The sequence below is a fragment of the Elephas maximus genome, chromosome 3 (assembly GCF_024166365.1).
Source record: "Elephas maximus indicus isolate mEleMax1 chromosome 3, mEleMax1 primary haplotype, whole genome shotgun sequence".
NCBI classification, from domain to species: Eukaryota; Metazoa; Chordata; class Mammalia; order Proboscidea; family Elephantidae; genus Elephas; species Elephas maximus.
Genome location: NC_064821.1, coordinates 23728031 through 23743563, shown reverse-complemented (window position 1 = coordinate 23743563; position 15533 = coordinate 23728031). Strand labels below are relative to the sequence as shown.

Below are 15533 nucleotides of genomic sequence, written 5' to 3'. Positions count from 1 at the left end.
GTTTTGTTCAATGGGCCTGTTCAATCTTTGGCTGAAGGATGAACCTCAAAAGTGACCTCATTACTGAGCTGAAAGGTGGTCCTGGTCCATACTTTCAGGGTTTCTTCAGTCTCTGTCAGGCCAGCAAGTCTGGTCTTTCTTTTGGAGTTAGAATTTTGTTCTACATTTTTCTCCAGCTCTGTCTAGGACCCTGTATTGTGATACCTGTCAGAGCAGTCAGTGGTAGTAGTCGGGTACCATCTCATTGTACTGGACTCAGTCTAGTGAAGGCCATGGTAGATGTGGTCCATTAGTCTGCATAAGTACTCATTTTGTAAGGATGAAATTGTAAGGTCTTCTGTCATCCATTTAGGTCAAATCGCACATTGGGTATCAATGTTCCTTGTCAGTGAAGTTGGTTGAAGATTAAGCTTAGGGATAAAAGAGTAATTTAAACAAGTTACTGCATAGGTTTTCAAAGCCCACATTGCTGCATTAGGAACTACATGTAGCATCTCTAAACGACAGGTGGACACCCATGTAGTGAAAGACAGAAGTATCTCCGAGACAGATTTATCATGACGGAAGAAAGGGAAGCATGGTTACAAAGTGGATTCCCAATGAAGCTGTTACTAGAGAAAGGAATGAGCCTCCTTTTGCTTAGGATATGGCTTTTTGCTACCCTAGAATAATGAAAAGAAAGATGAAAATTTATTCACAATGACTTGAGTGACTTTTAATGATCTTAGGTACCATTATAGTCACACAGCAACTGGAAATATGATACCATCACCTTAGCTCCAACTGTACACTCTTGAGTAAGGTATATGATCCTCAACCAACTTTTTTGGGAACACATTTGTAAACTTCCATTGCACACAGATTTCAAAGGATTGATCGAAAAGACAAATTAAAGAATTATAATAAAATGTGCAGAGACCTGGAGTAAGAACACTTAAGGGGAAGAACACTTTGGACATTTATCAAGACGAAAGAACTGAAGGAAAAATTCAAGCCTCAAGTTGCAATATTAAAAGATTCTATGGAGCATCAAATGAATATGGAAGGAATAAACAGAGTTAATATACCAAGAATAATTTCTTGACTTTCAACCATTTCAGGAGGTAGCATATGATCTACAATGTTTTGTTCACAGTGCAATGGGTTTTGACTGTGTGGATCATCACATTACAAATAATATTGCAAAGAATGGGAATTCCAGGACACTTAATAGTGTTCACGCAGAAGCTGTACATAGACCAAAAGGCAATCTCACATACTTTGAATATATTATTATAATGGACCAGACTCTGAAGAAGGACATCACACTTGGTAAAGTAGAGGGTCAGAGAAAAAGAGGAAGACCTTCAACAAGAAGGATTGTCAGAGTGGCTGCAACAATGGGCTGAAACATAGTAATGATTGCAAGGACGGTGCAGGATCAAGCAGTGTTTTGTTCTGTTGTGCAAAGAGTCAACACGAGTTGGAACTGACTTGGAACCCAACAAAAACAAGTACAGACATCATAACATACTTTGCTTCTCCTCATTAAAATTTATTAGTCAAGGCTCAAACAAGAAAAAAGAAAACACACTCGTAATTTTAAAGAACATTGTTTGTATAGGAATTACGCAAATAAGTATTGAAAGGCTGAAAGGTATAAAATATGGGAGGAGGGTAACACTGAGCTAGTATCTACAGGAAGTAGTGACCATGCCAAAGGATAAGAATATAGTGAAAAGATTGGCTTATTGGGGCTGGTGATCTCGTTGGACAACTATCAGAGGAACACTGCAAGAGAGTCAGATGGAAAACGAGAGTAAGAATGGGAAGATTCTACTCTGGCATCTCAAAGTACAATGCAAAAAGGTGAATTTGGAGCAGAGACACAGAGCTTAATGTCCAGCACATATGACCAGCTCTATGGTAGGGAGGGAGAAGATATTTGAAGAAATAATACCAGGAACATTGAGAAAAATCACATTGCCTGAAATTCTTTCATATCTTCCCCACTGTGAGCTCTGATCATTTTAAGATCTTCAGTATCTGCTCATGAGGACTAAAGGAGTTAAGACATATTAGTCTTTTCTGAACAATGGTCTTATTTAGATAAGTAGTCTCCAAACTTGCCAGCCCACTGGTACACCCTGGGGTGTTCTGAAAAATTTTCTGGCTGACCACACACCTCAGTGTAAATAAATAAGAATTTCTGGTGGTACAACTTCGGCATGAGTGTCTTTAAACTTCACCAGATGATTCCAATATGAAGCCAAGTTTGAGGACTAATAACAAGCAGTATTATACCTAAATTGCCTAACTAGATAAGATAGATAAAAATGTCGTATGGGCAACAGGCATGAAGTGTGGACAGGATGGGGATTGTATCTGAATATAAAGAAAGTTGTGCATTTCACCAGGATGGCTATGTCATAGATGACAAATATAGAAGGCTCCTTAGGTGTTATAGGAGTCAATGCGGGTGTATGTTATGATGTAACACAGATTCTAGAATATCCCCCAACTCACTAAAAATGGGCCAAATAATCAGTGTTCTGATATTAAACATAAAAAAGGATTGAAAACAATGAGATCTGCAAAAATTATGAGACCAAAGGAGCATAATTCCCAGCTCCACACGTTTGGTTTTCAGCAATTCTAATCCACAGATCATAAAAGATGGCACAGGTATTAACACTATGCTTGTCTAGTGAGGAGCCTCTGCAGGGCCCTCTTGATATCCCTGTTCCTCAGGCTGTAGATGAAGGGGTTCTACATGGGGGTGACCACGGAGTACATCACTGCAGCTGCTGCACCACTCCTAGGAGCAGGTGAGACAGCTGAACTCAGGTACACTCCAATACCTGTTCCATAAAATAAGCAAATGACTGACAGGTGAGAGCCACAGGTGGAAAAGGCTTTATACTTCCCACCTGATGATGGGACTCTCCAGAACAGAGAAAACAATTGGAGTATAAGAGAAAAGGATTGCTGAGACAGGAACACCACGAAAGATGGCACCAATAAAATATACTAGTATGTTTTTTATAGTGGTGTCAGAGCAGGTAAGGTTGAAGAGTTGAGAAGGATCACAGAAAAAATGAGGAATTTCCACACCCGTGCAGAAGGCGAGCTGTGACACCATCAAGCAGTGCAGCTGGGAGTACAAGAGGCTGAGAAAAAAAGACACCAAAACAAACAAGCCACAGAGGTGGAGGTTCATGATGACTGGGTAGTGAAGTGGTTGACAGATGGCCACAAACCGGTCATAGGCCATCACTGTCAGGAGTACATTGTCCATACATCCAAAAAAACTAAAAAAAGACAACTGAATCAGGCAGTTGACATACGATATGATTCTCTGGTGTATGTGGATATTCATAAGCATCTTTGGGATTGTGGCAGAGGTAAAACCAATGTCAGCCAAGGAAAGGTTGGAGAGGAAGAAGTACATGGGGGTATGGAGGTGGGGGTCAGAACTCACAGCTAGGATGAAGACCAGACTCCCCAGCACTGTGAGCAGGTATATGGACAGAAACATTCCAAAGAGGAGGGGCTGCAGTTCTGGATCTTCTGAGAGGCCCAGCAGGAGGAATTTAGAGACATGTATTAGATTCTGTGGGTCCATGTTGCAGAGATACCTTTGAAAAAGTAAAAAAAAAATCAGTGAAGGACCCAAGAACACAGGTTTGCAGCCCTATGCCTATATTTTTAACTCGGGAAATTCACAAATAAAGCATTCACTTTTAAGAACATACACCCCCTTCAGCAACACTTCTCAACGCTGGCAAAACTATCCTTCCTAGAACCTTTTTCTCATTGGTTTCTGTGCTATTCACCCTTTTCTATAGAAACTCACTTTAGAGGCACTCATCTGAAGAATGTTGGAGGATCGAAGACAACTACAGATAAAAATTCATAAAGACAGCAAAATAATTAACTCTAGGAGAAAGAGAAGACTTGAACAGACACGTAACATGAAGATATCAAAGCAGTATCAAAAACCTCCCAACAGAGAAACGTCCAGAACCAGATGGCTTCATTGGGGAATTCTACCAAACATTTACAGAACAAGTTATGCCAATCTTTCTTAAGCATTTCCAAAAAATGAAGAGGTGAGAACTGCTCCTAATTTATTCTGTGGGGCTAGCATCACCCTGGTACCTAAACCAGACAAGGACTCCATAAGAAGAGAAAACTAAAGACTAATACCAAACCAAACCCCTTGTCCTCTAGTTGATTCCAACTCCTAGCAACCTTAGAGGACAGAGTGGAAGTGCCACATAGGGTTTCCATGGAGTGGCTGGTGGATTTGCATTACAAAATTTTTGGTTAGCAGCTGAGCTCTTAACCACTGCACCACCAAGGCTCCCACAGACCAATATCTCTGATAATTGTTGTTGTTGTTGTTGTTGTTAAGTGTTGATAATATGTCTTGGTGTTTTTCTTTTTGGATCAATCTTAAATGGGGTTCGATGAGCATCTTGGATAGATATCCTTTCGTCTTTCATGATGTCAGGGAAGTTTTGTGTCAGGAGTTCTTCAACTATTTTCTCTGTGTTTTCTGTCCCCCTCCCTGTTCTGGGACTCCAATCACTCACAAGTTATCCTTCTTGATAGAGTCCCACATGACTCTTAGGGTTTCTTCATTTTTTTTAATTCTTTTATCTGATTTTTTTTCAGCTATGTTGGTGTTGATTCCCTGGTCCTCCAGATGTCCCAGTCTACATTCTAATTGCTCGAGTCTGCTCCTCTGACTTCCTATTGCATTGTCTAATTCTGTAATTTTATTGTTAATCTTTTGGATTTCTACATGCTGGCTCTCTATGGATTCTTGCAACTTATTAATTTTTCCGCTATGTTCTTGAATAATCTTTTTGAGTTCTTCAACAGTTTTATCAGTGTGTTCCTTGGCTTTTTCTGCAGTTTGCCTTATTTCATTTGTGATGTCTTTAAGCATTCTGTAAATTAGTTTTTATATTCTGTATCTGATAATTCCAAGATTGTATCTTCATTTGGGAAAGATTTTGATTCTTTTGTTTGGGGGGTTGGAGAAGCTGTCATGGTCTGCTTCTCTATGTGGTTTGATTTGGACTGCTGTCTCCGAGCCATCGCTGGGAAACTAGTTTTTCCAGAAAATCCGCTAAAAAAAAATGCAGTCAGATCCCTATCAGAGTTCTCCCTCTGGCTCAGGCTATTCGGATGTTAATGGAGCCGCCTGGGGACGGTGGAGGAGGGACCAGAGAGCTAGGAGAATAGCACCTCAGAATATAGCCAGAGTTGCTTGTCTTAATTGGAATGACTATTATATCTGAGATTTCCGCGGCACGTCGCCTATATGTACTGGGTGTGTGGAGATTGCCCCCCGGGGGGTCTGGCCCGCTGGCGTCACGGTCAGATCCTCCGCTGTCAGCCCCACTCCCAAGGTTAAGGCTCCCCTACTGGGACGGTGCACTCCCTACTCCAAAATCAGTCGCTGCCTCCCGGGGACTCCCCGTCCCACCAGCTGCGTCGCGCGCCGCCCCCGTGAACCGTGTGGACTCCTCCCAGGGGTCAGCTCAGGAGAGTGGAGCAGCTCCCTGCACATGCGCCGCGATTGCGTGTCCCGGCTGGAATGCCGCTCTCCCCGCTCCAAGACCAGCCACTGCCTCCCGGGGACTTCTCCCACGCGCTGTGGCGCCACGCCGCCTGCGTGAACCGGCTGGGACCGCCCCGGGGTCAATTCAGGGAGATGGAGCTGCACCCTGTGCTCACGCCCCGCCCGCGCCCACCAAAATCCCGGGAAACTCAAAATGGGAAGAAACAGCTGCAAACATCTCAACATAAAGAAAACAAAAACCCTCACAACTGGACCAATAAGCAACATCATGATAAACAGAGAAAGATCAAATTAGTCAAGGATTTTATTTTATTTGGACCCATAATCAATGTCCATGGAAGCAGCAGTCAAGAAATCAAAGGATGCGTTGCATTGGGCAAATCTGCAGGAATGTCCTTTTTCAAGTGTTAAAAAGCAAAGATGTGGGGGGCGGAGCCAAGATGGCGGACTAGGCAGACGCTACCTCGGATCCCTCTTACAACAAAGACACGGAAAAACAAGTGAATCGATCACATACATAACAATCTACGAACCCTGAACAACAAACACAGATTTAGAGACGGAGAACGAACTAATACGGGGAAGCAGCGATTGTTTCCAGAGCCTGGAGCCAGCGTACCAGTCAGGTACGGCACAAGCACAGAGACCTGCTCCACCCTCCTGAACCAACCCAGGGAGGGGGTCCAGCCGGTTCCACGGGCGGCGTGGGACGCAGCCGGTAGGAGAAGTCCCCGGGAGGCAGTGACTGGTTTTGGAGCAGAAAGAGCAGCATCCGAGCCTGGGAACCGTCCCGCAGGGATTTGGACTGGACGCAGGTACGCCATAAACACGGAGAGTTGCTCCACCCCCCTGAACTAACCCCGGGAAGAGGACCAGCCAGGTCGCACGGGCGGCGTGGGACGCAGCCGGTAGGAGAAGTCCCCGGGAGGCAGCGACTGGTATTGGAGCAGGGAGAACAGCGTCCCAGCCGGGACACTCGGTCACGGCACAAGCATGGGGACCTGCTCCACCCATCTGAACTAACCTCGGGAGGAGGCTCAACTGGTCATCGGAGCGGCACGGCCACGCCGGCTGGAGGGACGAGAAGTCCCCGGGAGGCAGCGACTGATTTTGGAGTCGAGAGTGCACCGTCCCAGTAGGGAAGCCTTGACGCTGGGCGTGGGGCTGGAAGCGGAGGATCTGACCGTGACTCCAGCGGGCCAGACCCCCCGGGGGCAATCTCCACACAGCCAGCACACATAGGCGACGCGCCCGCGGGAATCTCAGATATAATAGTCATTCCAAGTAAGACAAGCAACTCTGGCTATATTCTGAGGTGCTACTCTCCTATCTCTCTGTTCCCTCCCCCACCCTCCCCAGGCGGCTTCATTAACATCTGAATAGCCTGAGCCAGAGGGAGAACTCTGATAGGGATCTGACTGCATTTTTTTTTTAGCGGATTTTCTGGAAAAACTAGTTTCCCAGTGATGGCTCGGAGACAACAATCCATATCAAACCACTTAAAGAAGCAGACCGTGACAGCTTCTCCAACCCCCCAAACAAAAGAATCAAAATCTTTCCCAAATGAAGATACAATCTTGGAATTATCAGATACAGAATATAAAAAACTAATTTACAGAATGCTTAATGATATCACAAATGAAATTAGGATAACTGCAGAAAAAGCCAAGAAACACCCTGATAAAACTGTTGAAGAACTCAAAAAGATTATTCAAGATCATAGCGGAAAAATTAATAAGTTGCAAGAATCCATAGAGAGACAACATGTAGAAATCCAAAAGATTAACAATAAAATAACAGAATTAGACAACGCACTAGGAAGTCAGAGGAGCAGACTCGAGCAATTAGAATGCAGACTGGGACATCTGGAGGACCAGGGAATCAACACCAACATAGCTGAAAAAAAATCAGATAAAAGAATTAGAAAAAATGAAGAAACCCTAAGAATCATGTGGGACTCTATCAAGAAGGATAACCTGCGGGTGATGGCAGTCCCAGAACAGGGAGGGGGGACAGAAAACACAGAGAAAATAGTTGAAGAACTCCTGACACAAAACTTCCCTGACATCATGAAAGACGAAAGGATATCTATCCAAGATGCCCATCGAACCCCGTTTAAGATTGATCCAAAAAGAAAAACACCAAGACATATTATCATCAAACTCACCAAAACCAAAGATAAACAGAAAATTTTAAAAGCAGCCAGGGAGAAAAGAAAGGTTTCCTTCAAGGGAGAATCAATAAGAATATGTTCTGACTACTCAGCAGAAACCATGCAGGCAAGAAGGGAATGGGACGACATATACAGAACACTGAAGGAGAAAAACTGCCAGCCAAGGATCATATATCCAGCAAAACTCTCTCTCAAATATGAAGGCGAAATTAAGATATTTACAGACAAACACAAGTTTAGAGAATTTGCAAAAACCAAACCAAAGCTACAAGAAATACTAAAGGATATTGTTTGGTCAGAGAACCAATAATATCAGATATCAGCACAACACAAGGTCACAAAACAGAACGTCCTGATATCAACTCAAATAGGGAAATCACAAAAACAAACAAATTAAGATTAATTTAAAAAAATAAATAAAAATACACATAACAGGGAATCATGGAAGTCAATAGGTAAAAGATCACAATAATCAAAAAGAGGGACTAAATACAGGAGACATTGAACTGCCATATGGAGAGTGATACAAGGCGATATAGAACAATACAAGTGAGGTTTTTACTTAGAAAAATAGGGGTAAATAATAAGGTAACCACAAAAAGGTATAACAACTCTATAACTCAAGATAAAAACCAAGAAAAACGTAACGACTCAACTAACATAAAGTCAAGCACTATGAAAATGAGGATCTCACAATTTTCTAAGAAAAACGCCTCAGCACAAAAAAGTACGTGGAAAAATGAAATTGTCAACAACACACATAAAAAGGCATCAAAATGACAGCACTAAAAACTTATTTATCTATAATTACCCTGAATGTAAATGGACTAAATGCACCAATAAAGAGACAGAGAGTCACAGACTGGATAAAGAAACACGATCCATCTATATGCTGCCTACAAGAGACACACCTTAGACTTAGAGACACAAACAAACTAAAACTCAAAGGATGGAAAAAAGTATATCAAGCAAACAATAAGCAAAAAAGAAGAGGAGTAGCAATATTAATTTCTGACAAAATAGACTTTAGACTTAAATCCACCACAAAGAATAAAGAAGGACACTATATAATGATAAAAGGGACAATGGATCAGGAAGACATAACCATATTAAATATTTATGCACCCAATGACAGGGCTGCAAGATACATAAATCAAATTTTAACAGAATTGAAAAGCGAGATAGATACCTCCACAATTATAGTAGGAGACTTCAACACACCACTTTCGGAGAAGGACAGGACATCCAGTAAGAAGCTCAACAGAGACACGGAAGATCTAATTACAACAATCAACCAACTTGACCTCATTGACTTATACAGAACTCTCCACCCAACTGCTGCAAAATATACTTTTTTTTCTAGCGCACATGGAACATTCTCTAGAATAGACCACATATTAGGTCATAAAACAAACCTTTGCAGAGTCCAAAACATCGAAATATTACAAAGCATCTTCTCAGACCAGAAGCAATAAAACTAGAGATCAATAACAGAAAAACTAGGGAAAAGAAATCAAATACTTGGAAAATGAACAATACCCTCCTGAAAAAAGACTGGGTTATAGAAGACATCAAGGAGGGAATAAGGAAATTCATAGAAAGCAACGAGAATGAAAATACTTCCTATCAAAACCTCTGGGACACAGCAAAAGCAGTGCTCAGAGGCCAATTTATATCAATAAATGCACACATACAAAAAGAAGAAACAGCCAAAATCAGAGAACTGTCCCGACAACTTGAACAAATAGAAAGTGAGCAACAAAAGAATCCATCAGGCACCAGAAGAAAACAAATAATAAAAATTAGAGCTGAACTAAATGAATTAGAGAACAGAAAAACAATTGAAAGAATTAACAAAGCCAAAAGCTGGTTCTTTGAAAAAATTAACAAAATTGATAAACCATTGGCTAGACGGACTAAAGAAATACAGGAAAGGAAACAAATAACCCAAATAAGAAATGAGAAGGACCACATCACAACAGAACCAAATGAAATTAAAAGAATCATTTCAGATTATTATGAAAAATTGTACTCTAACAAATTTGAAAACCTAGAAGAAATGGATGAATTCCTGGAAAAACACTACCTACCTAAACTAACACATTCAGAAGTAGAACAACTAAATAGACCCATAACAAAAAAAGAGATTGAAACGGTAATCAAAAAACTCCCAACAAAAAAAAGCCCTGGCCCAGACGGCTTCACTGCAGAGTTCTACCAAACTTTCAGAGAAGAATTAACACCACTACTACTAAAGGTATTCCAAAGCATAGAAAATGACGGAATACTACCCAACTCATTCTATGAAGCCACCATCTCCCTGATACCAAAACCAGGTAAAGACATTACAAAAAAAGAAAATTATAGACCTATATCCCTCATGAACATTGATGCAAAAATCCTCAACAAAATTCTAGCCAATAGAATCCAACAACACATCAAAAAAATAATTCACCCTGATCAAGTGGGATTTATACCAGGTATGCAAGGCTGGTTTAATATCAGAAAAACCATTAATGTAATCCATCACATAAATAAAACAAAAGACAAAAACCACATGATCTTATCAATTGATGCAGAAAAGGCATTTGACAAAGTCCAACACCCATTCATGATAAAAACTCTTACCAAAATAGGAATTGAAGGAAAATTGCTCAACATAATAAAGGGCATCTATGCAAAGCCAACAGCCAATATCACTCTAAATGGAGAGAACCTGAAAGCATTTCCCTTGAGAACGGGAACCAGACAAGGATGCCCTTTATCACCGCTCTTATTCAACATCGTGTTGGAAGTCTTAGCCAGGGCAATTAGGCTAGACAAAGAAATAAAAGGTATCCGGATTGGCAAGGAAGAAGTAAAGTTATCACTATTTGCAGATGACATGATTATATACACAGAAAACCCTAAGGAATCCTCCAGAAAACTACTGAAACTAATAGAAGAGTTTGGCAGAGTCTCAGGTTATAAAATAAACATACAAAAATCACTTGGATTCCTCTACATCAACAAAAAGAACACCGAAGAGGAAATAACCAAATCAATACCATTCACAGTAGCCCCCAAGAAGATAAGATACTTAGGAATAAATCTTACCAAGGATGTAAAAGACCTATACAAAGAAAACTACAAAGCTCTACTACAAGAAATTCAAAAGGACATACTTAAGTGGAAAAACATACCCTGCTCATGGATAGGAAGACTTAACATAGTAAAAATGTCTATTCTACCAAAAGCCATCTATACATTTAACGCACTTCCGATCCAAATTCCAATGTCATATTTTAAGGGGATAGAGAAACAAATCACCAATTTCATATGGAAGGGAAAGAAGCCCCAGATAAGCAAAGCACTACTGAAAAAGAAGAAGAAAGTGGGAGGCCTCACCTTACCTGACTTCAGAACCTATTATACAGCCACAGTAGTCAAAACAGCCTGGTATTGGTACAACAACAGACACATAGACCAATGGAACAGAATTGAGAACCCAGACATAGATACATCCACGTATGAGCAGCTGATATTTGACAAAGGACCAGTGTCAATTAACTGGGGAAAAGATAGCCTTTTTAACAAATGGTGCTGGCATAACTGGATATCCATTTGCAAAAAAATGAAACAGGACCCATACCTCACACCATGCACAAAAACTAACTCCAAGTGGATCAAAGACCTAAACATAAAGACTAAAACGATAAAGATCATGGAAGAAAAAATTGGGACAACCCTAGAAGCCCTAATACAAGGTATAAACAGAATACAAAACATTACCAAAAATGATGAAGAGAAACCCGATAACTGGGAGCTCCTAAAAATCAAACACCTATGCTCATCTAAAGACTTCACCAAAAGAGTAAAAAGACCACCTACAGATTGGGAAAGAATTTTCAGCTATGACATCTCCGACCAGCGCCTGATCTCTAAAATCTACATGATTCTGTCAAAACTCAACCACAAAAAGACAAACAACCCAATCAAGAAGTGGGCAAAGGATATGAACACACATTTCACTAAAGAAGATATTCAGGCAACCAACAGATACATGAGAAAATGCTCTCAATCATTAGCCATTAGAGAAATGCAAATTAAAACTAGGATGAGATTCCATCTCACACCAACTAGACTGGCATTAATCCAAAAAACACAAAATAATAAATGTTGGAGAGGCTGCGGAGAGATTGGAACTCTCGTACACTGCTGGTGGGAATGTAAAATGGTACAACCACTTTGGAAATCTATCTGGTGTTATCTTAAACAGTTAGAAATAGAACTACCATACAACCCAGAAATCCCACTCCTAGGAATATACCCTAGAGATACAAGAGCCTTCATACAAACAGATATATGCACACCCATGTTTATTGCAGCTCTGTTTACAATAGCAAAAAGTTGGAAGCAACCAAGGTGTCCATCAACGGATGAATGGGTAAATAAATTGTGGTATATTCACACAATGGAATACTACGCATCGATAAAGAACAGTGACGAATCTCTGAAACATTTCATAACATGGAGGAACCTGGAAGGCATTATGCTGGGCGAAATGAGTCAGAGGCAAAAGGACAAATATTGTATAAGACCACTATTATAAGATCTTGAGTAATAGTAAACCTGAGAAGAACACATACTTTTGTGGTTACGAGGGGGGGAGGGAGGGAGGGTGGGAGAGGGTTTCTTATTGATTAATCAGTAGATAAGAACTGCTTTAGGTGAAGGGAAAGACAACACTCAATACATGGAAGGTCAGCTCAATTGGACTGGACCAAAAGCAAAGAAGTTTCCGGGATAAAATGAATGCTTCAAAGGTCAGCGGAGCAAGCGCTGGGGTCTGGGGAACATGGTTTGCGGGGACTTCTAAGTCAATTGGCAAAATAATTCTATTATGAAATCATTCTGCATCCCACTTTGAAATGTGGTGTCTGGGGTCTTAAATGCTAACAAGCGGCCATCTAAGATGCAGCAATTGGTCTCAACCCACCTGGAGCAAAGGAAAATGAAGAACACCAAGGCCACACGACAACTAAGAGCCCAAGAGACAGAAAGGGCCACATGAACCAGAGACCTACATCATCCGGAGACCAGAAGAACTAGTTGGTGCCCGGCCACAATCGATGACTGCCCTGACAGGGAGCACAGCAGAGGACCCCTGAGGGAGCAGGAGATCAGTGGGATGCAGACCCCAAATTCTCATAAAAAGACCAAACTTAATGGTCTGACTGAGACTAGAGGAATCCTGGTGGCCATGCTCCCTAGACCTTCTGTTGACACAGGACAGGAACCATCCCCGAAGACAACTCATCAGACATGAAAGGGACTGGTCAGCGGGTGGGAGAGAGATGCTGATGAAGAGTGAGCTAATTATATCAGGTGGACACTTGAGATTGTGTTGGCAACTCTTGTCTGGAGGGGGGATGGGAGGATAGAGAGAGAGGGAAGCAGGCAAAATTGTCAAGAAAGGAGAGACTGAAAGGGCTGACTCAAGAGGGGGAGAGTAAGTGGGAGTAGGGAGTGAGATGTATGTAAACTTATATGTGACAGACTGATTGGATTTGTAAACGTTCACTTGAAGTTTAATAAAAGTTATAAAAAAAAAAAAAGCAAAGATGTTATTTTAAGGACTAAGGTCCTCTTGACCCAAGCCATGGTGTCTTCAATGGGCTCACATACATGTGAAATATGGGCACTAAATAAGGAAGACTAAAGAGGAATTGATGTCTTTGAATTGTGGTGTTAGCAAAGAATATTGACTATTCTATGGACTGCCAGAACTAACAAATCTGTCTTGGAAGAAGTACAGCCAGAATGCTCCTTAGAAGCAAGGATGGAGTGACTTCGTCTAACATACTTTGGAGATGTTATCAGGAGAGACCAGTCCCTGAGAAAAACATCATCTTTGGTCAAGTAGAGGCTCAGCAAAGAAGAGGAAGACCCTCAGTGAGATTGACCAACACAGTGGCTGCAACAATGGGCTCAAGGATAACAGCGATTGTGAGGATGGCATAGGACCAGGCAGCGTTTTGTTGTGTTGTACATAACGTCACTATGAGTTGGAACCGACTTAAAGGCACCTAAGAACAACAACAATTTAAAATCAAAATTCTTAATCAGATACACCAAAAACCAAACCTGTTCCCCAATTCCAACTCACAGCAATTCCATGTGTTACAGAGTGGAACTGCTCCAAAGGGTCTCCTTGTCTTTACAGGACATTGCCAGATCTCTTGTCCAATGTGCCCCTGTGTGGGTTGGAATTACCAACCTTTCAGTTGGTTGTAGCTGTTAGGTGCCGTCAAGTGGAATTCGACTCATAGCAACATCATGTGACAAAGTAGTACTGCCCCATAAAGTTTCCTAGGCTATAAGCATTACAAGAGCAGATCACCAGGTGTTTGTCCTGTGGAGTCACTTGAGGGCTGAACGACAAGCATCTGAGAGTTTAACCATTTTTGCCACCCAGGGACTTTCTTAATGAAATTGCATTTTTATATGCATTTTATTAGAAGCATTTTATTTTTCGTGAGTTTTTGCCATTGTTTCCTATTCCGACATACATTCTCCTTGGAAGTAAATGTTTACTTGAGTGTGTGGATTATCTTTGGAAAATCTTTTCAACTATAAATCCTAACCTTTGGCTTTAGTGGCCTTCACTTTTGGTAAATATGATTTTTTTTTAATGCACAAAAACATATCACATTGCTGATTCAAAATGAAATTCAGTATAATTCCCCCTTCAATGATTGAACAGTAATTAACTGTTAACACTCTATTCTCATTTGTTCATTTCATTTTCATTTTATGCAGGGTTGTTTGTATTAACTCTACACGTCAGGAAAACAACTATCTTTGAGGTTACTTTGCTCTGTTGTCACCATTTTTAGAGGTTTGATAAAAGTGCTTAACTCTGTTTCTAATCTTAAACATTTAAAGCATTTGTTTTTTCATCAAATCCAACCCAGTACATTTACAGTTGAAGAATTCAGGACCATGAGAAATCTAAAAGCTGGCCTGAAACCCAGCCATCTTATGCCTAGCTCACAGCTTTCCAAGTTAATCCTCCCTGGTACAGAGATTGCAATTTTAAGTTCAGATCTCTGAAAGTAACTCAGGTCTTCAACTCTATTGGTAAGTAACAGTGTGATATAATTTGGGAAAAATGGCAAATGAAAAAAGTGCAAAGAATGATATCATAAATACTTAAGCAGTTTTTTCAGCCATAAAATAGCAATAATAAAGGAACTTACCTTATAGGCAGGGTTGTAAGAAATCACATTAAATAATATACATATATTATTGGATGGTGCAAAAGGTTAATACTCTCAGCTCTTAATCAAAAGGTTGGATTTCTAATCCACCCAGAGAAACCTCAGAAGAAAATCCAATTTTACGTCTAAAAAGTCTGCCACTGAAAACACTTTGGAGCATAGTTCTACTGACACACATGGAGCCACCATGAGTTGGAGTCACTTTGGCAGAAACTTAGTTTATGTGTGTGTGTCTGTAGTAGTAGTAGTTCTCACTCCTGGTTGATAATTCTAATTACCTTTGGGTCTCTTAAAATATCCAGACTCTCTAGCCACAGCCTAGAACCAGTTAAATCAGAATCCCAGTACATGAGACCCTTGGTGATCCTAATGTACATTACAGCAAGTGTGAATCACTGTCTTAGAGCATTGCTATATACTTAGTACATGCTCCATTAAGGTTATCTAACATTATTACCATTAATACTCACTGCCCCTATCAAATATGTAAATGTTTAATAATATTTACTTCAGAACTTCTACT

At 40.8% G+C, this 15533-nt stretch overlaps 1 pseudogene; it reads right to left on the bottom strand.

Moving 5' to 3' along the window:
• Positions 1-2673: 2673 nt before the first annotated feature.
• Positions 2674-15533, bottom strand: part of LOC126071105 (olfactory receptor 18-like) — a 32954-nt pseudogene continuing 20094 nt past the window's right edge.